At 30.7% G+C, this 24,341-nt stretch overlaps 1 protein-coding gene and 1 non-coding gene across 2 annotated transcripts in view; one reads left to right on the forward strand and one right to left on the reverse strand.

Annotated features, from left to right (window-relative positions):
- LOC149418197 (neuropeptide CCHamide-2-like) overlaps positions 1–24,341 on the reverse strand; it is a 75,875-nt gene that overhangs the window by 28,900 nt on the left and 22,634 nt on the right. The window lies entirely within an intron of this gene.
- TRNAS-AGA (transfer RNA serine (anticodon AGA)) lies at positions 15,698–15,770 on the forward strand. The gene has a single exon. It is a non-coding gene; the product is annotated as a tRNA-Ser (tRNA).

Consider the following 24,341-nt stretch of genomic DNA (forward strand, 5'->3'; position numbering starts at 1 on the left):
GACGTCCTTTTACTAATCAATCACTTTCTACATTTACTTAATTTGCTGTGAAGTATACCAGAAGCTGTTTGACTGCTGATTTGAACTGGGCTTATTAATGATTAATCTTTAAAATTATGACCTCTGCCCAAACTTCTTGACGTAGAAACTTTTTTTCTATGGGAACTGAAATGAATGAAGCTTTAGAAATTGGAAGAAAATAGCGTAATTTTAATGAAATCCTTATCCTTAAATGTATTTTTTAATGTGAATACCGCACAAGAGTCCCAACTGCTCCCAACCTTCTGTAGTGAGAGAAACAATGTCCTCCACACATGGAGTATGTTCTGAGGCTGAAGGGAGTGGGGAGGGTTGGAAGATGGGGAAGAGGAAGGTGAGGGAGTAGCTGGCTATTCAGATCTGGTTACCTTTTCTATTACATTTCTGTTACACCAGGGGAATTCTGATAGTATATTCTAATCTGTGCCACAAATATACTTTATATTATTTTTAAGAAATAAAGCAAATTCTTCATTTAAAATTTACTGTTGCACGCCGGTATACGAACCCGCGAGCTTCTAATTGCTAGTCAAGAGCCTTATCGCTCGGAGGCTGTCAAGATTTATCAAATTGAAGTGCACCAAGATGAAAATATATAGGTGATTCAATTTCAGGTTATCGTTTTTTACAAAAAGATGAATCGTTATCAGAAAAATCAATAAGAATTTCATGTATTTGCTAAGAGCTTACCAAAGTTATTTAATTTTCTTCAGCATTTACAAACGAAAGGCAAAAAACTGCTTCACTGTGCAATGTGTTGAAGCGTTGGTACGGAATAACCAAATTTTCAACTTAAATTAAATCTAATTTTACCGTGGTTTTTCAACTTGGTTCTTTGGTAGCCATCCGCTGAATTTGCCGAGAGTTGATTTTACAATAAGTCAACAAATTCACGTAAAAATTTTGCGGATATATTTTGGCAAATTCAACAAATTTTGGAGATAAAACATCGATTAAAATAGCTCGTGGCTTTCTAGCAAAATGTAAGAAAAATAAATTTAAATAAAACTGTAATGACAAAATTTCGTATTTTTGCTGGAAGCTGTAGAGGTCTTTAAAAGTTAGACAGCTCTAAAACTGTATTGGTAGGTCATATGTCATATCTTATTAAAAACAGCCCCCACATATAAAAATTTCAAAGTAAGGCCTTAAAAGAATATTTTTTTTAAACATAAAAATACGTAATTCTTGTCGTGTTGAATTTTGTCTTGTTTTTTTCTCTCTCATTTCCTATTACCTGTATTTGTAATCGAGCATAATATTTTAGTGGGTAGTACCTTATTGTATATTCCTACCTTGGCTTTGTGCTTATGTGTATATCACTGTCTGTTTCATTTTTGGTTTCTTTTGTTTGTTTTACTTTACCTCCATTTTTTATGTGTTTGTACTGTTTTGTATGTGAAACTTATAATTTTGATAAAAAAATACCAATGTAAAATTGTACCTATTAACTCCAACCTAAGTATTGTAAGTTCTTTTCGTTCTACAATGAGTTTTGTAACTCAATTGAATTGCTCTAGCAAGAAATAAAAAAAATAATAAATTAATGATGAGTTTAATTGTGCTTTTGAATGTCTGAAAGATTGTTTGAATAATCATTGACTTATTGAGGTAGTGTTTTAATGACTGGTAAATTAATTAAACAAAATTCTTCAACTCATCAGGCTAATTTGTTCGGTTTTAGGAACAGCTCAAATGGTCTTATGAAAATCGTTGTATCTCCCCTACCGTCAAGTATGAACCAAACTGTCTTAGGAAGAAAAAACTACAAAGCTTTTCATAAAAATATAGAAGTTTATGACATAATAATTAACATGTAGGTACATATCTATGAAACCGAATGTTTCGACCGCAATATCAAAAAAATGTAGGAAACTTTGTGAATGTTTTTATGAATTATTCTTATATAAAACCACAAAAATATGATGTTGCAGTACTGTTTATAATAAATGTTGTCTATTTTTTACTAACAGTAGTTTTAGTGTAGTGTTAAGACGAAAAAACATAAGGTTAGCCATTTTTAAAACTTTTTTATGTTTGATTTCAAAATTTAAAAAATGATACATATGTTTATTCGTAATAATAAAGCGTTTTTCATTGCCTTTAAAAAGTAGATTTTTGTTTTCGGATACGTTCAAAAATATCCCATTTATTTGGTTTTTATTGAAAGTGAAAACGGACACACAAATTTTCCGATTTCAATTTTGGATTCAAAAAAAAATTTCAATGTTATTAAAAAAATATCAGATCATGTTGCTCGTACTATCAATGCGTTTCCTTTAAAGAACTTATTTCAATAGTCTTTCTTTTCCACATACATCTTCCAAATAATCAATTGTTATCAGATTTATATTATAATACCAAACATCAAGAAAAATACACACACAAAAAATTTTAATATTCTTGTTGTGCTTTATTCAACGACGAATATAAGAAATAGGCTGAATAATCGCATGGCAAACGGAGTCTTGAAACGGTAGATTTTAGTGCGAAATTGGTATTTAATTATTTTGTGTATAATTTTATAAGAAAAAAAAAACCTAATCAAGGGAAGCGGTTCCAGATAATCTTAGTGATAAAAATGTGTTTTTTAAAGTTTTTTCTTAAAAGCGATCATATATATTTTACTGTAAAAAATAGTTTTTTGGTAGTTTATGTTAATATTTAAAATACAAATATTTAACGATTTAATTTTTATAAAAAGGCATATTTTTGGAATTATTTGTAAACCACTCCGTTGTAGATTTCAGATAATGCATTTCGACTTTTCATAAACGAAGATTTTCCAGTGTTCAACCTTCTAACAATATAGCATTACACTTCCCGTCTCTCACAAACATACTTCCCCAATGCCAAAAATTACACACGTCTTTACTATCCACTCTTTCAAATACCAAGATCTATTTCAAATACAAGATGGAGTCACATTTAATATAAAATCAATAATATAAATTGATCCGCGCTGTTAGAAAATAGGACCAAGCACACAAGCAACGTAATTTAAGATTGTTATAAGTACGTGATTGAATTACAATTTAAGCTATGTTGAATTTGGGGTAAGGTGGGCGTAAAACAATATTAAAAGCAGCTCAGAAAACATCGAGGTTAGATCTATGCAGAAGTGATTGAGAGGGTTAAGATTTACATAAAATAATGTTTATTTTGACCACACGAGTCGACTAGTAAGGGATAATTTGCTAGCAAAGGAGAGTTAAACTCGGCAACAACGAGGAGGGTTGCACACCCTCCAACATTTTAGGGTCGTATATGACCGGGCGTCTATATTTATTATTTTTATATTAGTATTTTTATCTTTTTTTCTATCATTAAAAATACCTAATTTTATAAACGAGATAAAAGTGAAGGTACAGTTTCTTACAAATTTTCCAAAAAATGAATGTATTTTCGAAATATCGAGTTCTCTCCATTTTTCTACGATTCTAGTAAAAAATTAAGTAAAAATATGGTTAGCGTTTTTGACAACATTTTTCACGTTTGATATTAAAATTTTATTACTTATAAATAGTAAAATTTATTTTAAAAACGTACACGGGAAACATAATTTTATCTAGTTTGTAAAACTGTATTTGTTTTTAGAGAAAATTTTAAAATAAAATATACATATATCGCATTTGAAATAAACAGAAAACATCGGAAACAGAACAAAAGCGTTGATAGTACTGAAGTGTTTTTTCGTAATCTTGCTTGTTTTAATAAACATTTTACTATTTAATTTTATTTATTCATTTTCGGGAAATCGACAGTTTACATTTAATCAGTTTGTACATAAGTATTATGTAGTAAAATAAAACCAATTATGGATTTCCTCCTTCTGACTTTACCTCTACTGAGACACCATTATATGGAATAAGTTATTTAAATTTGTGAGAAAGGAATATGATTTAAAAAAAAATATGCAAAACAAAGGATTATATAAAACGAAAAATTTACAAAACAATCCATTTATAGCCATGGAGAAAGGTTGTAGGTAAAATATTATTTTACGAACCTCTTGTATTTGGTAAGTTCGCAACTGAAAATATCAACCTTGGATAATACGCTATTGTAATTATTGCATAATCTGTTCAGGCAAGAATTCTGCTTAGAGTTCGTTTTGCTTTGATCAACCCTGAACAGGACACAATAGCGTGTTGGTACATTGAATGGAATCTTTTTCAGCAACTCTGGTCATTGAATATAATTGTTAACTACTTTAAACATATCAGCCATAAAAGAAAAGAACTATTAATTATCCATTTTGTAATTTTAAACAATTTGAAATAAATTTACGGGGTCACCAGCATGTCGCAATGTAAGTAATAAATACACATTAAAGAATATATTATTAAAATTGATTAGAAAACTGTTTTCGTTTACCTGAAAAGTTGCGACTTACGCACTTTTGGCTAGAGACAATCGTCGTGATGACGTATTAAGACATCACTTAATTAAATCTATCCATCTATTCTCTCTGTGTATTTGCACTTTGCAAAATGGCCTGTTTACCGTCTTGTTAAAATAGCGTACAAAAACATGATACATCCAAATTGAATTGACCTACGAAATTCTAAATTTGAATTCGGTTAACCGGAAACGGCGTCCTTCCGTGTTCAAACAAGCTGTTCAAATAACCAGGCACAATTGGGTGCAAAGTCGCTTGGCGCCGAAGACACATGTGTTGGAGGGGTGTTATAATCTCCAGGGCAAACTTGATATCTGACCGAACGCGAAAATAACCCTTATGAAACTTTAATATTGAATCAGTAGCTAATACTGCTTAGTGATGGCAAGTGCTATTTAGGGATTTTTTGTTTTACGTTATTTATTTCTGCAGCAAATGAGAACGACATAATTTTATATATGGAATTTTTTCGAATTTTATGAATGAAATCAAATACTTAATATCCTTGAAGTGATTTTTCAAAAAAAACTAAAAATAATAATGTTGTATCAAATACGGCTGCCATCTTGACAGGATTGACCAAACACGGAACACATAAACAAATTTACAGACAGACGAAGTGCAACCTGTTTGGGGCAAAACAAGGTTTTGATACGTTCAGTCATTTAAGAATAAACCCATCGAATGAATATTTTTTTACTCATTATAATTTAAAATTACGTTTACTTTGACGACATGTAATAAAATGAACTATGAGGGTGGAACTACACAACAAGGTGAGATTGATGAAATTTTGCATAGAGACCTTCAAAACAAGAGAAAAGTCACTTTTTGAGATTTGAAAAAACCACATTCATCTCCTTGCCCAATCCGTTTAAGTGGAATTTTAATACTTCTTGATGAAATTTTGCACACTTAACGTTCGAAACAAGAGGATTTCTGTCCAGGGTTCACTAATAACGTATGTTCTTCAAAGCAGTATACTTTATCCGGAGTACATACTAATAAGAGCATAATATTATTAATATATTGCCCTGAAGATGCTACCATAGTATGATGTCAACAAAGTTACTGTTTTATTTTAAATTATAATGTCACAAATAATAATAATAATTTAAAAAAATATTAAAATATTTATAATTTAATTTTTTTGGCAAACCAACAGTTATTATATAATTTTTATTCTTTATTTTTGAAGCCAATAAATTACACACGTTGCAAAAACGTCTGTTCAAGTTCCACTACATGAGGGGACGACGGTTAGTATGATCTCCCGGGCATGGATAGATTTTTGGAGATACAGTGTTTCACATAATCTTGCTTGTTTCAATAAATCTTTCCATCCTATATCATAAAACAAAAATAACGATTAATTATCCATTTTGGGATTCAAATTTGATAAATTGATTTCGCCTCTAAAAGCGTATATCGTGCCAATATCCCATCTCGTGGTCAGAATACTCAGACACCTGGGAAGACATGCTATGGAAATGCAAGACATCGTTAAACCATCAGTGACAAAAACTGTGAACGTTACAATCGAAGCATTAACAGGGACCGTCTACGTTTTCACCTACAAAACCATCAAATTATAGGCAAGACTGTTGACCATCGCTTCATTGATATTTTAACAAATGTAAAGATTTAACATACCTACAAAAACTTTATTTATAAAAATAACATGCTTACAAAAAAAAAACTTGTCCTAATTTATAGTTCGTACACAAAACATGTACAATGTGAACTTAGAACGGAGTACCCCAGTAAGATCACTTTCTTTTCGACTTTTGTAAAAAAATATTTAAAAAATAATATGGTAGTGCATACTTTTGTCGATTTTCTATCACAATAAAACCTTCTTGTATCTTAAATTGAGAGAGAAAATGCAGTGGCAGAGGAGATCTTTTGCTTAGCAAAAACAATTCGACTGAAACTGTATTAATCGACTTTCGGACACTTGATTAGAACTGTCAGGACGTAAACAGGATTTCTATTTCGAACTAAAAAAAAACTGCTAACGCTTTCGATTTGTTTGCTTTTGCAGGTTTTAAAAAGAATAATTACGGGACACCCTACAAAAGATCTTTAAAATTATTTCCGTTAGTGAGGTATTTCAAAAAAAAAAAAATATTTTTATGTTTCTGATCGTCGCACTATAAAATGTTTAAGACCATCTAAAAAATGAAATTCCTAAACGTGACGAATTTGCCTGTGACGTACCTAACGCTACAGGCTGCTGATGGAGCAGTCACGAGGAACGGGAACTGCCCTTATAGAAGTAATCCGGCTTAACGTTACTAACGTTATCCTAATTAATATAAACAAACACGTGATTTTGGCGACAAATCAAAAATTGCATGTTTGAAAAAATTGCGAAAATTATTTACCTTATTTTTCTATTCTAAATTTCCTAAATTTAAGGACTTACTCGCAAAATCCAAACCTTAATACCTAGGTAGACGAGATATTAGTAATAAGATACATGTTTTATGATGTATAGTCATTAATTTGATGCATAATATTTCACAGCAATAAATTCGAGTTCAATTCTGTTACGGAGAGAATACATAGACAGGGAAATATAGTAATAGTGGCTGATAATTTCGATTAAAATTTTTGACACATTTAAAGCCAAATCACTTTTTAGTTTTTGTAAATAACGAGTAATCTTAATTATTTATGCACACTCTTAAGTATTCACAATAAATTTTAATTTATGTAAATAACGAGTTATCATAATTAATAATACATACTCTTAGGTATTCACAACAAATTTTAGTTTATGTACATAACGAGTAACTATTATCATTTATACACACTCTTAAGTATTCACAATAAATTTTAATTTATATAAATAACGAGTTATCATATATTTTTAAAACATACTCTTAAGTATTCACAATAACTTTTAAATATTTTATTATTTTTTATTAGACAAATTGATTTTCCGAGTTTCTTTCAAGTCTGTGTGATAATAACTTTACCATATTTATGTATTTTATGCTTCATTTTTTAAATCTTTTTAATTATTTTTATTAAAATACGAGTTTGCTTCGGTCACAAGCTGTTTATCGTAGAGTTTACAATTTGAAGAGAAATAATGCATCAAAAAACAAAATAATAATGATTACCATGGTAAAATAGGAATCTACTTTGTTTCTCTATTGAAAAATATAATAAACTAGTTACTGCGGTAAAGGAGGAATTTACTTTTATTGTTTAATGATAAATAGTTATTAGTTTTTTTTTTCAATTTAATTTAAGTGGTTATTTTTTTTACATGGGCTTTTGATCAATAGAGCGTTAATCAATATTGATTATTAATTATTATAAATAATACAGATAATTATTATATATATGGCACAAGAAAAATGAGCAGACGACTCATTAAGTCGGAACACTCTACACCTTTTCAAATTTCAAGTACGAAACGAGTAAGAGATGTAGTCCCATTAGAGCGGTCCTTAAAAATGAAATGTTACTAGATTCCTAGCCTAACTTAAAATGCACATTTCTACATTGCTTCCAATCTTCCGTGAACTGAAAACATTTAGAGTTGTTGAAAAATTTCTGAGATTGAATACTATAAAAAAATATCAAACATATTGCAAATTAGAAATGAGTAGTTTTTATTTTAATGGTCAAATTCTGATTTACGAGACCTTTCGTGTTTATCAACGCCGTTTCCCAGCAGTGGTAGGCAGAAGACTGCCAAACTGACTTATTAAAGTCTTATTCATACTCATTCTTCGTACATACTCTTCTGTTATTCTAACTCTTGATATGGGTTGACTTAAGTATCTGGGGCACTTGAACGTGCCATGTCGTTTTTGGCGTCTCCGACTTCTTAAACGATTAACATTAGAGTCATGTATTCTGCTTTTTTTTTATTTATTTACCAATTTGAACCTGCTAAACTGCTTTTGCAGTTTGTCAGCAGGTACATACAAACAACACTTCATACAATGATACGGTTAAGTTAATATAGCAGAATAGAAAAAATAAAAATTTAAAAATATAGTTGCAGTATAAGCGTTATATATCAGACAAGTACAATTGAAACAGTCACATCGAAAGAAAATCCATATTTAGCAAACATAAGTAGGAACAATTTACTATATATTTTTAAGTTCCATTGTGAATTCCAATTAGCTATACACCCCTTTATTTGTTTATTCACCCTTCGTGCCCAAACCATTAAATGTAATTTTTTTAATCTTACTTATTACACATGCATCAGCCGTGCATTCTTTGCGAATACCCACATTTTTACACAATTATTCGTGGTATTACCACGCATACGTGTCAGGGATTTCATTTCTACAGCATTCAGTCCACATTAATCAATCTGGATGTTTCAATTGAAAAATTCCAGCTATCTCGGTGCTTTTGACTGCTGTACTAGTATAACAGAAGAATATGTACCGCAATAATTACATTTCTTCTCATATTCCTATTATCTTCCCTGTAAAGTGCATTATAAAAGAGCGATCCAAGTTAATCTTCCTTTGAATCCCATTTTGCCCGTACTCGCATGTCAAGTTACCTGTATGGAAATGTGAAAAGTTTTACCTGTTCTTGCTGCCTACAGTTTAGTTAACTAATAATCTGTGGATTGCGGTTACTTAAGTAAACTAACAAACCGTCAACCTTGGTTATTTAATGCAAGCAAAATTACCAAACTCATTCTAACGTTCAGATAAGTTAGAAATATTAAACTTTTGAATTTATTGAATACAACGTTGGAGACAATTTCAATATCATGTTGAAAGACAGATATTAATAATATTTGTTTAAATGATTGAATTTACCTTTTCATATTAAAATTTATTTTGGATTTGAGTCCAAAATGAAAATTCTTAACCAAGTTGAATAAATTTATTTAATTCCATATTTATAACAAATATGTAGTGCGAATAGAAGCTATTATATTTATTTATATTTTAAATTATAATATATAGGCTATCAAAGTGTGTCATTATTTGTAGTCAATAGTAATGACTGCCTCCGTTGTCGGAGATAAAGGCTCTGGACTAGTAATCCGAAGGTACCGAGATTAAATCTTGGGGTGCGTAAGTAAATTTAATTTTACATTTTTTTTTTTTCACAATTAATTAATTAGAAATAATATATAATATACCTGCGGCACGTTCCAGATTGGAAAATGCTCTTAGTATCGACTTGGTGTAAGAACACCATTCAGAATTTGAAACGTTATTATTATGACCAGGTCTGAATAGCCAGGTACTCCCTAACCTTCCTCTTTCCCCATGTCTTTCCCTTTCGTACTACCTATATCGTCACAACATACTCCAATCGGAGACGCCATATTCTCACTAGCTTTGAACGGTTCGGAGCAGTTGGGACTCTTGTGCGGTATTTTAATAAATCAAGTAATCACTTAACTCAGAAAGGAATGGCGTGCAGCACTTTCTTCAGACAACTCCGTACTTCGTTTAAATTCATAACATTGTCTAATGCTTATTTTCATGTTATTCCGACCTTTGACGTCATCCGAATCACATGTAACAAATGTTTATAAAGATGAAGAAATCATAAAATTTGAAATAAATTAAATATCTAGGTGTCATTATAGACACAAAGCTGAACTTCTCAAAAAATGTGGACAGTAAATTTGTTAAAAAAGTTGTAAAAAAACCATTTCTTGGCAGAATTAGAAACAACGTAAATATGGATAATATCAGATGATATATAATACAATCACTGTGCCACACTTCAATTAATGTTCAAGTACTATTTTTCTCTACAATGAAGAAAAAATGAATACAACCCAAATAGAATAATACTGAAACGCAATATATACACACAGATAAGAGACAAACTAATGGAGCTAAATTTGATGACAGTGAAACAAATATGTGAATGTATTGATAACATAGTGATGATGGCTAAGGAAATGAAAGGAAAAATAAATTACAATCACTAGATACACGGACACGGGACGATAAATGCAAAGCAAATTAGATTGCCCACAAGGAAGAAATCAAGCACCCAGAAATCTCAGGCCGTCCAACTTTACAACAAAATTTCGAGTGAAATTATAGAGATTAAAAATATGGTTAATTTTAAAAAGGAATTAAAAAAGCATGTCCACCACAAATATTGATATTTTGTTTGTGCTTTCAATATGTTCAAATTCAAAATATTTTATAAAAATGTTTTTAAAATTATTAGCACACACAACGATGTGAGCTAACTTAAGATTAATAAATAAATACGCATAATTATTTTTAATTCATGCATGCAATTTTTCTTTATGCAAAGCAAACATTCCCCCGTTACGAACAACTAACAGTGTTTGGAGATTTTCACGGCCAAAATATTATCGTGATAAGATAAAGACAAAAGTATTTTCGTGATAGAAGGCCCAAAACTCACAAAGCACGCCTAATTACGAAAGTAATTGAATTCCACAAAAACCTCGTTGCTAATAATATTGACGATAAGAATAGAATTTCTTGGTATCCGGTACTTGACGGTTACACCAAAACTGAACGCCGAACACCACATTAATTTCACTGATTATTAAACTGATATACCGGGTCTCAGACGATTATGTTTATAAACGCGCACTTCACCCACGTATAAAATATTTCCAATTTATTAAAAATATCTTCAAACTGTTCCTAATTCTGTTAAAAAAAGGATTGCGGGCCTGAAACGAATGAATTAATAAGTTTCATTTTAAACTTTTAGTAAAAAGAAAATGTAAATCATTATACGAGTATTTTCTCATTTCGTTGGCATATTCTGCCAAGTTTGCAAAACCTTTTGAGCGATATCTTGCCATAATGTGCCAAATTTATAGAACCTAAAAATATGGGATATACAGTAAAATTAGGTTACAGTTTTCCATATTAATTTATTGAGGAAAGTTTTAAACTAAATAATATGGTAAAGGTATATTCAGAAAGTCCAAATATTTTTTCGGGCAAAGATGAATTTTTTGTATTGGAAAATAAATATTTTTCGATGGAAAAATATTTTTGTACCGGAAATTTATTTTATATAAAAAAATTATTTGTCTTTTTTACTTCTACCATCATGTAGAATCACTTCCCGAAGTTAGCGCACTTTATATATATGACACCAATCACAGAACACAGGAAACGGCTTGCTTTCCCGTTTTTAACAGGATTTTAATAAATCAGCAATACTCATTTTTCTCTGTTGGTTTAAAAAAAAAGGTGTTGTGTTCATAGTTATGTATCTGTTTACTTGGGAGTGAACAGGAACTGCCATTATAATTTTCAAAATAGTGACATTGCCCGAGAACTGAAAGTGAGTACAACTTGGTAATATTCCATCCTTTTCTCCAAATCCCTTGGTTATTTCTAACTTAGGTATTTCAGGGACATCTCATTGCCACCAATCATTCTATTTACGAGTATATCCTTCTATAGTTATTTACAAAACCTTGTAAACTGTTAACCGCTAATTGTATCTATGTAGCTTCTATTCATTTCCAAAATAACACATTTAACGGAAACAACTGAAAATAAGATATTCAACTGAAATAATTGAAAATAAGATATTCAACTGAAACAATTGAAAATAAGATATTCAACTGAAACAATTCAAAATTAGATATTCAACTGAAACAATTGAAAACAACATATTCAAGTGAAACAATTGAAAATAAGATATTCAACTGGAACAATCGAAAATAAGATATTCAACTGAAACAATTGAAAATAAGATATTCGACTGAAATAATTGAAAATAGGATATTCAACTGAAACAACTGAAAATAAAATGTTCAACTGAAATAATTGAAAATAGGATATTCAACTGAAACAATCGAAAATAAGATATTCAACTTAAACAATTGAAAATAAGATATTCAACTGAAACAACTGAAAATAAGATATTTAACTGAAACAATTAAAAATAAGATATTTAACTAAAACTTTTAAATTCAAAAAGATGTGTATTTATTTCCTGATATAGTTGTTTTTTATGGTGTGCGCCAACTATCTTGTGAATATCACAATGAACTTCCAATCAAAAGCTATTTTTGTATTGATGAGAAAGAACAACGTATCAAAACATAAAATACGCGTAGACGAAAAAAGACTTCAATTCCGGAAGGATTCATAAAACATTACCTTCTGAAATATAAGCTTTTTGCGTGGTAGTGATATATTTTTTAAATATTTTGAATGTTGACACATTGCAACCTAATTTAACTCTAAAATTTATTACGACAGGTAATTCAAATGTAAGATTATGTTTTCAAAGCTAAGTGCATAGCAATTATGATCAAATTTCTAAAATCTCTACTGTAGATAAGGAGGAAAACTTTCAATGTTTCTGGCATTAATTCACATATAGGTACATTTGCACTACATTATTCTCTTAATATCACCGTGAAGAAAAGCCATAATAAAATAGTTTGGTGACCATAACTGAATATCCAGGAGTTTTCAAACATTATTATTTAAGAACTTCTTCTCGGTTCCTTAACCCTCATAAATTACCACAAATTGGAGATGCAATAGATCCACTGGCTTAAACATCATGAGGTATGGAGATTTGTAATAATATCAATTGAATTGACTGTCCAAAGCCATTTTAATTTTCGTCCTTTTTTCAGACTGATATCCACGTAAGTAAGTATTTGTATTTAAGATTAATAAACAGTACCTATCTATTAAAATATTTTATTTAAAATGGTTTGAAAAAAATATAAAACGTTTTTCAACAAATAAGCATCAGATTATATTTTTCTAAAGGGCGAATTAATAACATTCCCCGGTATTCATTTAGAAACATCTTAGATTTTAGTAATAAGTTCATCAGAATTAATTAAAATAAATCACGCAGAATCATCAATTTTCCAGGCCTGCTAGAGCAAATTCGACTGTACGTTCATCCAATACGCCGGGCCGCGGAGTGAATATTTTTTAACACGTCTTCTTCACTTACGTCGTTAAGATTCCCAATTTATTAAGTATTAGCTAGGGAAAATTAGACCGTATGTTCGTACAATATACCGGGGATGCGCGTTGGTTATTTTTGTGCACGTCTTCTTCACTTAAGTCTTTATGATTCGGACTTTATTTTAGGGTATTGTGTCGTCTTGCTTATTATTGTTCAAATATAGTAATAAAGTGTTCATCTTTATACAGCGCCATTTAGTTAAAATAAAATATAGGTAGTAACCCTTGCGACGTGTTTTTACTTTAATCTGAATCCAGTTTCTAACATGGTACGTTAGTCCATGCATGTTTTGTCCCATGTGTTTCAATGACTCTGAAAAAGCGGAATTTAAACTCGGGAATAGTATGGTAGTAGCAACTTTTCATTACAAAAACAATGACCCTAATTCTTCCCAATTTATTTCAATTAAAAAAACTTTTCTATTTTTGATCCAGATGACCATTTTGTTCGCGTTGAAAGCTTTCTTCGGGAGCTTGGATAAATCCCCTGCATTCGTTTGGATTCCTGATACTGGCATCTTTGGAAATGAAATTGCTTTGCACATATGTATGTAACATGGTTGAGTGATGAAATTAAAAACTAAATACACGATAAAGAAATAATACACTAATTAAATATTACACATTAAATAAAATACGTATTCCAGGCTGAACATACCCTTGTAAATTGCAATCCCAATACAGGTTTTCTACATCCAGTAAGATGGGCAACATGTTAGTAGCGATAACAAATGTTTGTATAAAATATAGAAGGACCATATAGAAGACAATACAATATCGTTATGTCACAGTTCCGTGAACAGCCTCACGTGGACAGTACAATACAACGATTCGACCATAGTTCAAACGCTGCGAAAGTGGATACACGACGACGCCCGTTATGAGCGAGTTTGCGAAAAATGGTATTTGTTGAAAGATGAACTAAATACTAAAAATAATAAAACTTTGGTTTAGTAAAGGCGTAGGTTTTTTCATGGGATTATCTGAAAGTTCTCATGAGTATAAATTATTCATGAGAATGTCACCAGCAAACTTTGAATTGCTACTAAGCCTCGTTTCGTCAAAAATTCAACGCGAGGATACATTCTTATGTAGAAAATCCCGTCATTTCTACAGCAGCAACAATGGCCCCATCACGTTTTTTCAGCACTATTTGTCCCCTATACGTTGGGAAATCGGTACGTCATTTGCAGTCGTGTTTGCTATATAGAGGGTCAGTAATTTAGTAATCAGTAAAGTAATAATTTTTGGCTGATTATTGACTGGCTATTGTCATACGATCCTTTACGTGCGCGTTCAAATTCGGACAATGTGGCCGCCAGCGTACGGTTCGTTGTCCTCACAGATAAACTTCTTTCTGTTCACACTAGGACAATGGATCCCGAGCTGCAACAATTCAATAATATCCTGTACTCGTGTAAACTCGGCAACGTTTGCTTATCATACTATAAAGCACAAGACGAGTAATTATTATTGTAGAAGTCGATAAAACATGTTATCAGAATGTGAAATTATTTATTGGAATTGTTTAATTTTTTTTCAAATGTTAATTTTTACGTTTTTTTTTTCTTTCAATTTCATTTTTGTGTTCATATTATTTGTGTAATTTAATATTTATACAATTTTCTCTTCTTGTTTTTTTGGCGCGTAATTTTATTCTAACACCCACGTAACGTTTATTAAAAACAACAACACCGACATTCCGAATTTTTCGGTTACTAAAAAAAATAAATGTTGTTTTTCAAGATAACATCTAAACATTCGTAGCGCCAAAACGGTTTGTTTCAGGCGAATAATTATTGCTTGTAAAATAATTGTTACTCTTTGTGCTATGCATAAAAAAATCTTGTCTTAAACATTAGTTTACCAAAAAAATAATAATTAATATTTGACAATTTCTAGTATTACACCTAAAAATGTAGACAATTTGTCTCGACGCCATCTAGTGAGAGAGTTAGCACTTACAATGCCTTTCTCATATAAAATAAAGTTGGTTGTTTTCCGGTGAAAAAATTTAACAAGCAGTAATTGTTGAATGAAACACTAGTATATATATACATATATATATTTTTTTAAAGAAAGACAAACATTCCCGGGTTACGAATAACCTGACAATATTTGAAAATCTCCTACTAACACCACAGAAAGCGGAAAATGTTGCTTGTGTTGTGATGGAGGACTTAGCCGGCCGAGGAATTGAACACACTACGCCTGGGTGGTACCCAAGCACGATGTCAACTCGGCCACCGACCGGTCTACCGGTATATTGAATTATTTCGCGGATAAGAGATAAGCCGCCATAGCTCAGCGGTCAGAGCTGTCGACCAGAAATCGAAGGGACACGGGTTCGAGTCCCGTTGGCGTCATGTATCTTTTATCAGGAGATTTTTCAATGTGGATGAGTGTTTCAGGCGAATAATTATTGCTTGTAAAATAATTGTTACCAAAACGGTTATTATATGAAATTACAAAAAATTAAAAATACGCTCCGAAAATTATTAAGAACATATTTTGTTCTGTTATTTAACCAGTTGTATGTATCAATGAATAAACTCACATCACGTATCTTTAAACACGACTAATGCATTTGTCATAAGATTTTCGCTCTATTTTAAACGAGGCGTGTTTTTTAAATTATTTTTGCTTAATTTTTATTCACATTATACAATTTGTATTTCCTTTTCAAACAATCAAAATTCAAAATTAAAATTTTAAAAAACATTTATTGCACAAAAATACAGAGTACAAAGGGTATAGCTTATAGGTTACATCCTATTTCTTCCAGCTAACCCACCAAATACACATAAAACTAACCTAATCTAACCTAACCCAACAAATACACATAACCCAAGAATTACATGTTAACAAATGTATGTAAATAAAAAAAAAAAACAGAGGTATCTAATTTATGTAAGGTATTCATTTAAGGTGTAGTGACATTTGCTTAAAAGAAATGTTTTTGGTGATGATTTAAATTAAAGTATGTCGGTTATTTGTTTTGCTACGTGGAAGGTTGTTACATACTTTAATGGCCATGTAGTGTGGTATTTTTTGAAATATAGTTTTGTTTGCTTTTGGGATTAATAAGTTTTCTGTGAACCTTGTAGCATGGTTATGTGTTTTCTGGAGATGATCGAACAGGCATAACTCCATTATATATATGTTCGTCACTGTCAGAAGTTTAAGATTTTTGATGCCGGTCATAGTTTGTAATTTTTCGTAGACAGCTCTTTTGGATGATCAAACATCTTTGGCGTTTACTGAGTTTCCCCAAAAAAACTATTCCGTATTTTATCATTGAGTATACGTATCCATAGTATGCGGTGATTACTGACTCGATGTTTAAGATATTTTTAAGGGTGCATCTTTTGCATCTTATGCATCTTCTTCATCTTGTTGAACGCTTAGTACGGAGCCTTACGTAATTGTTCACATTCAATGTTTCACTCACTTTGAATTGAATATATCATTATAAACACAATAGTATCGATTAATTGGGTTCAAACGGTTGATGAACGAACGAAAAGTGGAGCCTACCAAAGTTCTGATGAGATCGGTTATGGATTAGTTGAGTAATTGCACGCATACAGGAACAATACTCTGTGAAGAACAAAGCCCTGAAACATGCATTATTATGTACCTGAAACTAGCATATATACGTGCAGTTGAGTATGATAAGAGTATAATCAGATTGAAATTATATGAAAATTACATAAGCTGGCAATAATTAAGAATATTTAAATACCTATGTTATGTGGATGTGACCTGTGACAAGTAAAAAGGTGCGGTTTGTGAAAAACAGTGCCGTCTGATGGACAATTTTTTTCTAAGCGCTATCGGTTGGTCTAAAAGCAACAAACGTTATTGTTTTTATATCTGCACAGACAGACAGAGCCACAGCAATGCGTGACTCGAAACAAATACCAACTAATCTAAACGAAACAAATCTAAAGAGAACATTTCTTAATAATTTATTTACCTTAATACTAACATAATTGAACTAGAATTCCCTCACCAAACACAAGAGCATTGTCTCTTTATGGTGAGGAAAGGCTACTTTAATTTCTATTGTTTTATATCTTGTTTAAATCTTGTATACTTATCTATGTAAAAAAATATTTTTTTCAAATATTAAATAATTTTTTTTTTTTTTTAAATTTAAAAAAACATGTCACAGAACAATAAAAACGGTGACGATATAAACTAGGAATCAAACACAGGATCTCTGTCTTACTGACACAACGACTTTAACTACTTCCCATTTACCTATTTTTTAACTTTTAGCTTAAAAAATAAATTCAATTGAATTGATTTTTTCTTATTAATGTTATCGAATTTCATTTGAAGAATTCCATTTTAATTTTAAGTTTGTCTGTCGTAAAATATAAAAAATTTTATTTTTCAATTTATAAAAATTCTATTGGGTCTAATGAAACTTAAAACAAGCAAAATATTGTTCTTTGATAGCTGCATTTAAATATCTTGTGTTTGTCGTATGAGTTCCACCTTAGGAAAATATTATTGCTGTCAGAAAATTGCTGAAAATTGAATTTAACTTCAATAAAATAAATTGTTGATTTTTTTATGTGAATGTGGAAGGTTGGAAAGTACCTGGAATAGGTACAAGGCTATACTGAGAGTATCTTAAATATAATATTTATAGTATCTTAAATACATCTTATCTTACTCTTGAACGTGCAGCAAATATACTATATATAATTGATATTTTTTTTTCAAGCTAATAATTATTGCTTGTAATAATTTGTTATCCTTTGTGCTTTGCATGAAAACCAATATCTTGTAAACACAAGTTTATCTTTAATAAAAAATAAATAAAATTTACTTGCGCGTGCTAAGATTTGAACCTGCGACCTTCGGTTTGCTAGTCTAGAGCATTACTCCTCGACCACGGAGACAATAGAAATTACCGTATTAGGTTTGGATAAACCCTGTTTCTTATGTTTTGTAACGTTATAATATGATATTCAGTTAAACTTTGATAAGAAAAATACTAAACGAACCTTTATCCGAGTTGAATTCTCGTAACATGCATTTGAAAGCTTGTTATAAAAAGCAATTTAAACAAACTGGTATATTTTGTTTAAAATGCATTTATATCGAATCGAATACATCAGGTGGCGTTGTGCACGGAAAATTTTCCGGTATCGGTTAACTCTTCCTTTGTGGTCAAATTTGTTCTATTGTTACAGAGGTCATTTTCATAAATCTTTTTCATATAATACCACGTTACAAAGAAATTAAATTCAATAATTCATAGATACTGATGCTTCGTAGCCGTGAATAGTTAGTACCTATCCAGGTGAACGATTTAAAGTATTCGTTTTTTTTTTAATTTAAAGATTTTATTGTTTTTAACTTTAATATTTTTTTATTAATGGTCTTTTCGAGTTATCTACAAAAGTGCTAGTATTGATTTTATGAACAGGAACGGACTTTAATGATTTAATATATGTGCTGATACATTTTATCACTTGTAGTTTTGCAAAAAAAGACCTTACGTCCAAAAAATGATGTTTTTTAGTTAAAAATAAAAATTAAATAAATCAAAATCAAAATTACCCATGTAATTATAAAATAAGGATGTATAACGTAATATTTCGAAAAAAATCATATTTAATATTTCCTCAGCAGTTTTATTATGTGTTACGCATTCTTTCCTCGGAACTCCAAAAGAACTTCTGTGTTTATTTATTTTAATGTATTTATGAAATATTTTCCATTTAACTGTATTTAGTCTGTCTAGTCTGTTTTAAAATCTATGTCCACTGTTCACCGAACTTCCTTTTAGAATGAGTAAAAATAAGTTTATTTTATTTAAATCATGTTTTAATATTGTCTTTCCCGAAATTAATTATTTAAACCACTGGGAATAATATATTATGAATATTATTCTATAATGTTTTATCACTAAATAAAATAAAAAAAATTCCAAATAAGGAATTACAAAATATCATAGACAATTATTTTTAAAAACATTCTTCAGTCAGGTGGGTAACATAATATTTAAATAATGCAAATAAAGAATTACAAATTTAATTTAAAAAATACCTTTTTGAATCATTAAAACTGCCGCAATCTTGAACCGGAAACGAAACACACAAACGAATTTACAAACAGAGTCGAGTTAATATGTCATTAAAGAAACACAGGTTCACGACACAGAAAATCGTTTGTTGTCTAATTCTAACCTTCTGTAAATAATTATTAGCTCTATTTGTCCTGCCCTACAATCACCATACCCATTCGTACAGTTTCACCTTAGTGCAGTCTTAAATTTTCCTAATAAACGGGTGCAAGCTGTTCATTTATGAAGCTACCCGTCTACTTGTAAAACACGTTCGTGTTTTTAAAACGAGTTTAAAAAACAGTGGAACTACTTATAATAAAAATAATAATAAATGTTTTATTATCATCTTTTTATAACAAATTGAGATAATGATATCCTCAATGGGATCTCCCATGCAGATGATTTCATTTACATATGGTTATAATTTAGTAGTATGAATAATATAAAGAAATTATGTAGTTTTCTGAAATAATTATAAACACTGTATTACACGCATAGAGTTCGTCAAAATTTGTTATACTGTCAAAACGCGATAAGCGGTGCGCATAGACCTGATTCAGTGGTTTTAGTTGGAGCGTTGGGAGAGTTGGAGGTCAGTTGGAGGATAAAAAGCAAAACCAATTTTTTCACTTCATGTTTCATCTAAATACAATACATCAATGATTACATGGTGTGTTTTAGTACAGTTGAGTGGTTTCAGTTTCAGAATATTTTCAATTTCTGATCACCCATGTTTGAATGAGAGTGGGATTTAGTTCTAGAGTAGAGTACCATAGTGTAGGAAGCTTTTCTGTACAAATTTTGTATTTGTAGTTGCTTGTTGGATATGTTTTTGACCTTGAGATCTAGTGTATCTATTATAATAATAATATTGGACAATTTGCATAGCACCGCTTTTGTGAGATATCACATCATGGGCGCTTATATACGTGTAGTTGTTTTTGCTTGTTTTTATTTTAACTTATTAACATAAAGGAGCATTGTTTTAGAATATAGTTGTTCTATTGACATGATGTTGAAGATTTTGTCGGTGATATTTCTTATAAAGACTTTCAGAATCATTTTCATAAGCAATTATAAAAAGGTCCTTTTCACTCCGGGTATAATAAAAATGGGTTCAATTACAACTCAGAACAGTGGCAATTTACACAATTTTAAGAAGTGATATAAATTAATTAAAAGTTTTGACAAAAATGGCCTACACAACAAAACTAACGTACCCTAGTAAATATATTTTTTAAAACTTTTCGTGACTTTATGTTGCTTTTCAAAAGTGTGTTGTATTGCCGCATTCCTGAGTTGACCTATTACAATAAAAATTGTGTCAACGTAGCAAAATAGTGTAATGTGTTGGAATTATGTCATATTTCAGGCCAGTTACTCTGCGTATCGATGCATTTATATTTATAAAAAATTGCTAATGAACAATGTAGTAACGAAAATCTAAATTTTCTCCATGCATCTAATATAAAGAGTAATGTAAGATATGCGATTATGGCGAGTTTTATGATACAAAATTTGGTATCCAAAAATAACTAAGCTGTGATTAATAAATGAGCAATTCGTATCTTTGAATATGTTAACGTACCTACATAGATATTTATCTATTTGTACTTAAGATAAATACATCTTTAAAAAACTAGAAATGTTATATTATGTGTTAAATATTGATTTGGTAGAACCTGCAGTTATCATTTTGTTGGACTACCTATAATTGTATTAAATAAGATTCATGTAAATTTAATGTTTGTTCAATAAAAAAAAAATAACAAAGACGTGAAAGGATGATTTTATCTGAATTAAAAAAAGGATGATAATTGAAAATATATGGGTTGAAAAAAATATTTAAATTTAATTATAAAAAAATATTATTGAAATTTTTATTTTATTTTGAAATTATGTCTTGCGAAATAACGTGACCATTTACGTTCGCTGTGCGTATATTGTTCCTGTAATTTCCCAGGTTAAAAATAAAATACAAAATAATACCTTTTTAAAAAATTCACAAATAAAAAAAGTTAATATTGTTTCATTTGTAAAAGGACTTTTTGCCAACCTGTATTATGAATCAGAGTTAACGGAAATCCTTCAAAACTAGCTGAATGACATCGTTGTAGCTTTGGGGCTTGTGATGAAAAACGAAAGCATATTTAAAAAACACAGAAAATCGGTGTAACCCGATTTATATAAGATAATATAATTAAAGTCTGACATTTCGCAGAACGTATATTGAATGCACATTCAGTGAAAAAATATTGATAGATTTGCAAGAATTAGGTCGGCTGTTTCACGTGACGGACGGACGTCATTTTGTATTTTAACGAACGCAGTTATGTAATCTAACGGGAGAGGATTTTTAATTTGGAATCGATTTAACGAGGACATCTGATATTCAAGGGAAATAGATAGACGCACTTATTTTATAACAAGATATTTGAATATGTTTTTAAAACTATAATGAAGCCAGGAAATGTCTTTATATTTAAAGATGGAATCTTTAACGGAATATTTGAAGGACTTAAAAAGTCGCAGTCCTCGAATCTGTTTTTAAAACTTTACTTTTTAACTTCTCATTCAATCATTAGAAGGAACTTTGTATTTTTAAAGTAACATTATAAGGCTGGCCGCATACATACGTTTTCCGTATTCGATTTCCGAATTCGTTTTCCGTATTCGGACATCCGAATGCACGGAATCAGTAGAAAATACATTAACTGCCGCACACGTTCGTTTTAGTTCCGAACGGAACAAATTCCTTACGCACGTTCCGAATGCAACCGGCGCGTTCGGAGAAACCGAATGGAAAAAACCTAATGATGTCATGTGGAACGCAGCTCTTGCATACATTTTGTTTGTGCCGACGCAAACGTTCGGAAATTTCCGTTCAGTAATTCAGTGTTGCCAACGGATCTTGACCTAATATCGCCGTTTCTCATACATAAGGTAGCGTAAAGTTGCCGAATTTGCTGTTAGGTGGGACATGTTTAAAATTGATGTTTTTACGTGAAAATAAAAATTTCGTGGGGGGAGGGGGTGGCTAGAGAATTTCAAGAAAATACAAAATTTGTCCCCAGAAAAATAAATTTCATGGGGGGGGGGTGGCTAGAGAATTTCGGGACATGTTTAAAATTGATGTTTTTGAAGTAGCTTAATTGGCGACCAGTCGCCTTTTAGATTTTTTCGGCGCCGATTCTCGCTCTGAGTAGCCTTAATGGCGATATATCGCCCTTGTTGGCAACACTGGTTCTGACGTTTATACATTCCGAATGAAGAAAAACGAAAACGAAAAGAAGTAGTAGAAGTTCTGGGAAGATAAAGGGTAAGAGGGCTAGGTAGGACTCTAAAGATCAGTGTGTCCAAGAGTGACCGACATATGAATATATCCCTCCCAATGCGACGCAAGGCGATGTCAAAGGGTCTCCCCAAACCATCCTCTTCCGATCTGGCACCCCACGCAGCTGGTGGGCAGGCGCATCCTGAACGCACATCACCCGATGAACCTGAGAATCCCTGCTAAATCACTTGGGAATGCACCTTGAGACGGTATTCTTTTATATAAATGACCTTACTGTAAAATATTAAGTATTTTTAAATGTTTTTATAACCTATTCCATCTATTGATTTTTTATTGAAAAAAAATAGCAACTAATAAATGATTTGTGCCGAGTCTTATAAATCGAATGGAATATAATTACCATTAATTATTTTAAATATAGATATATTGGAAATGTTATGATTTGTAAAATATTATGATTATAATAAAATTGACTCAATGTAATTTGAATATTTACCTTTATTGATTATATTTAAAATAATTCAAACCAAAATTAATATCGATATTTTAATTTTAATAATTAAGATTCCAGCAAAAATATCTTTGCAACATTTGAAAAAAAGTCATGACATTTTTTCGAAAAATTTATTTGGCCTCACGATAAATAAACAGGCCTTATTAATAAAACATCAATTTAAGAACGTTTTATCGATTTGCCTTAATAATATATGATGACGATACAAAGAATTTTCATTTTAATACAAAAAAAAACATATTTCATGAACACGTGTTCCGACGTTGTGTAATTTATTAAAAGTTTACCAGGAAACCTCTGATTCATTCCTAAGGATTGCAATCCGGTTCTTAACCAGAATTACCAATAATCGGCAATAGTCATTTTTCTCCGTGTATCAAGTCATTTTATGTGTATTTTGTGCATTCTTTATAGAGATAAGAGAAACTTTCAAAAATGTACTCAAATAAAGTATACTTTCTGAAAGGATAAAATAATAAAGTGGCTACTATAAAGTTAAAATATTAAAATGTAGGCGGATTGCTGACAAAAAAACTTTAATAAAATAATTAAAACACTTTGTTTTTACCACGATAATCTTTATTTTTTATATAAAGTCAACATGTTTCGAGAACGATGTTCTCTTCATCAGGACAATTAATGTACTAAAAACTAAATTGTCAAGTATATAGAGACAGGTGTGGGTAGAAATGGAAGTAGTGTGGGGGGGGGTTGATGGGAGGGGTGAGAGGTGGAAAGGGGAGGTGCTTAGAAGATCAAAGACAAAAAATTACAATGGAATTACAATTGTCTTTGATCTTCTAAGCACCTCCCCTTTCCACCTCTCACCCCTCCCCTCAACCCCCCCCCCACTACTTCCATTTCTACCCACACCTGTCTCTATATACTTGACAATTTAGTTTTTAGTACATTAATTTTCCTGATGAAGAGAAAATCGTTCTCGAAACATGTTGACTTTATAGAAAAAATAAAGATTATCGTGGTAAAAACAAAGTGTTTTAATTATTTTATTAATAAAATGGTGCCACAAAGTGAAATTG

This window comes from Hesperophylax consimilis, chromosome 14 (genome assembly GCF_061612785.1).
Source record: "Hesperophylax consimilis isolate HC1 chromosome 14, BYU_Hcon_1.0, whole genome shotgun sequence".
Taxonomy (NCBI): domain Eukaryota; kingdom Metazoa; phylum Arthropoda; class Insecta; order Trichoptera; family Limnephilidae; genus Hesperophylax; species Hesperophylax consimilis.